This window comes from Leucopleurus acutus, assembly GCF_964270905.1.
Source record: "Leucopleurus acutus genome assembly, chromosome: 11".
NCBI classification, from domain to species: domain Eukaryota; kingdom Metazoa; phylum Chordata; class Mammalia; order Artiodactyla; family Delphinidae; genus Leucopleurus; species Leucopleurus acutus.
This window is the reverse complement of record NC_139152.1, coordinates 103168803-103171701: the sequence shown is the minus strand read 5'-3', so window position 1 is coordinate 103171701 and position 2899 is coordinate 103168803. Positions and strand designations below refer to the sequence as shown.

The 2899-nt window shown below is 63.4% G+C and overlaps 1 long non-coding RNA gene across 2 annotated transcripts; it reads left to right on the top strand.

The window, feature by feature from the left end:
- The first annotated feature begins 563 nt into the window (after positions 1-563).
- LOC309968475 lies at positions 564-2406 on the top strand. 2 transcript variants are annotated; one of them, XR_014326576.1, is made up of 2 exons: positions 564-690; positions 1960-2406. It is a non-coding gene; the product is annotated as an uncharacterized lncRNA (long non-coding RNA). The 2 variants fall into 2 exon arrangements; XR_014326577.1 differs by lacking the exon at positions 564-690 and adding an exon at positions 891-959.
- The last annotated feature ends 493 nt before the right edge of the window (positions 2407-2899 follow it).

The following is a 2899-nucleotide window of genomic DNA, read 5'->3' as shown; positions in this document are numbered from 1 at the left end:
GATCTGTGAGGCTGGGGAGTCCCGGGCCGGAGGACTACGGGGAGACCTGTAGGGCGGTGCGGTCGAAGGGCAGTCGGGGGGCGCATGTCGAGGGGTATAAAGGTCGGTGGGCAGTGCGGGCGTTGGGGGGCGGCTGGGGCCTGGGGCCAGCAGGGGACAGGGCTAGAGGCGGGCAGGACGCACGGGGCGGAGCAAGGGGGGCTGGGGCGGGGTCGAGGGGCGGCGGGGGTGGGGGAAAGGCCAGAGGGAGGCGAGGGGCCCCTGGGGGGCGGGGGAGCTGGGTTTCGGGGTGGGGCCGGAGCAGCGGGAAGTGGGGGTCGCGGCGGGGGCGCCCGGGAACACAATGGGCGCTTGTGTGCCGATGCGGCAGCCGGCGCCCTGAGCGGACACCGCCCTGTTCCGGCCGCACACCGTGTCCTGGGCCGGGCGGCCGCGGCGCCGGGCCAGCGGGGAGGGCGCAGCGGGGCTGGGCACGCGCGGCGGCTGGAGCGTCCCGCCCGCCGGGCTCCCCGCGGCTCCACTGCGGCGGCTCCACTGCGGCCGCCCCACCAGGCCCTCCGGCTCCTCTCTCAGAGGGTGGCCGTGGCCTGTGTCCCTCAGCCCGTGTCCCAGGGCCTGGCCATCCTGGCTCCGTGTGGCAATGGCAACTGGGCTCAGAGGCCAACCGACCCGGCACAGGGCCCAGCCCAGGTCTGGCGGGCTCGCCCGGCCACTGGGGTCTGCACCCCGGACTGGCGGGCGGGAGTGGGGGGCGGGGCTTACATGCTCTGTGGGGAGACGGCCCTGCAGGCTCAGCTGGGAGGGCATGTGGGCTGCATCCTGGCCCTGCAGGGGGGCGGGGGTAGGCACAGAGCAGAGCGCCCTCGCTCTTGCTTCACAGCCCCAGAGGCAGCGGAGAAAAGAGAAGAGGCCTGGCGCTCCTAGGCCTCCAGCCATGTTCCGGGAGGCCAGGAGGGAGGGTAGCTGGGCAAGGGTGGAGCCGGCATCGGGCAGAGGCGGTCAGATCTCAGGCCAGTGTGGGGCTGCAGCTGAGGCCCCTCTGCCGCGCCCCGACTCCCACCCGCTGCAGGGGAGCGGCTGCAGGACCCAACAGAGCCCAGCAGGGGTCCTGTCTCGATCTCAGGCCCCACCCTAGACAAGCAACAGCTCTCTAGCTCCCTTGGGGAGGCCCCAGAAGAAGCCATTTGCATGACAAATGGGTTCCCCGGAAGGCTGCTGGGCCCTGGAAGCTGGCGCTCCTGTGTGTGTGTGTGTGTGTGTGTGTGTGTGTGCGCGCGCGTGTATGTGTCTGTGCGTGTGTGTCTACGTGTGTGTGTCTGCGGACGGCAGGCCTGACCGCGCTCCGCATGGGCTCACAGCATCCTCCTGCATGAGGGTGCACAGCTCGGCCGTCCTCGCAGGCCTGCTCACAGAGGCAGCCCCATCTGGGCCACAGAGCCGGGGCCTAGTCCCAGTGGGCTCAGAAGTTTCTTCATCAGTTAGGAAGACCTCACCCAGGCCCCATGTCCCTATACCCTGGTGGTGGTCCCGCAGCTCGGCAGAACAGGCCACGTCTGCTGTCGGGCCTACAGGGCTGTGAGGCCGGTGAGGGGAATTCTGAGCAGATGCCCAGGGCTTCCTCCCAGATTCTTGGTCCCCAGCTTCTGGGACGGGCTCGAGGGGGCCAGACCTGGCCAGGTTGGGTAACGGGAGGTTGGAAGGTGGGGGGAGCATGGGCAGGGGGGTGGCAGGGCGTGGGGAGACCAAGGTGGGGATGAACTGAGGAACCGGTGATGGTGCCAAGGAACAGGCGAAGGTCAGCCTGGGTCAGACTGGACGGGGGGTGTCTGGCTGCGGGGAGCGTGGTTAAATGGGGCTCGCCAGGACCCTCGGGGAGGGCAGGCCTGGCTGTGTTCTGGGGAGGCTGGGCTTGCACTTAGGTCCAGAGTCTCCTGCTCTCTAAACTCTGTTATTCTGCAGGCCCCCTGGGAGACGTTCAAAAAAGGAAAAGAAGGAACCGTGAAACCTCGCAGAGTCAGGTGCCCAGCATGCCACAGGCATGAACATTTAAGAGGCAGAGGGGCTTCCCTGGTGGTGCAGTGGTTAAGAATCCTCCTGCCAATGCAGGGGACACGGGTTTGAGCCCTGGTCGGGGAAGATCCCACATGCCGCAGAGCAACTAAGCCCGTGCACCACAGCTACTGAACCTGTGCTCTAGAGCCCGTGAGCCACAACTACCGAGCCCGCGAGCCACAACTACTGAAGCCCGTGCGCCTACAGCCTGTGCTCGGCAACAAGAGAAGCAACCGCGATGAGAAGCCCGCGCATCGCAACGAAGAGTAGCCCCCGCTCGCTGCAACTAGAGAAAAGCCCGTGCGCAGCAACAAAGACCCAATGCAGCCAAAAATAAATAAATAAAATAAATAATTTTTTTTAAAAAATAAGGAAAAGAAGGACTTCCCTGGTGGTCCAGTGGTTAAGAGTCTGCGCTTCCACTGCAGGGGGCGTGGGTTCGATCTCTGGTTGGGGAAATTCCGCGTGCTGCGAAGTGAGGCAAAAAAAAAAAAAAAGATAAAGAAGATCTGGTCTTGATTCAGAGGAGAGGAGCCTCAAGACCAGCTCCACGCAATAAAAAGTGAATTCACATGAGTAAGTGAGAGTAACAAGAAACAGGTGAAGTTAAGTTTAATGTTGATCTTATTTAACCCTGTATCTCCGAAATATTATCATTTCAACATATAGTTAGTATAAACAGGCATTAATGAGACAGTTTACATCTTTTCTCCTGCTGAAGCCTAAACCGCCTGTGCCTCCCATATTGCAGATGGCTCAGTTCTCACCGGCGAGGAGGGGCCCTACGGGTGGTGCCCCTGTGGACCCTTGCTGGGGTTCGGGAGCCTGTTAGAAATGCAGAACGCCA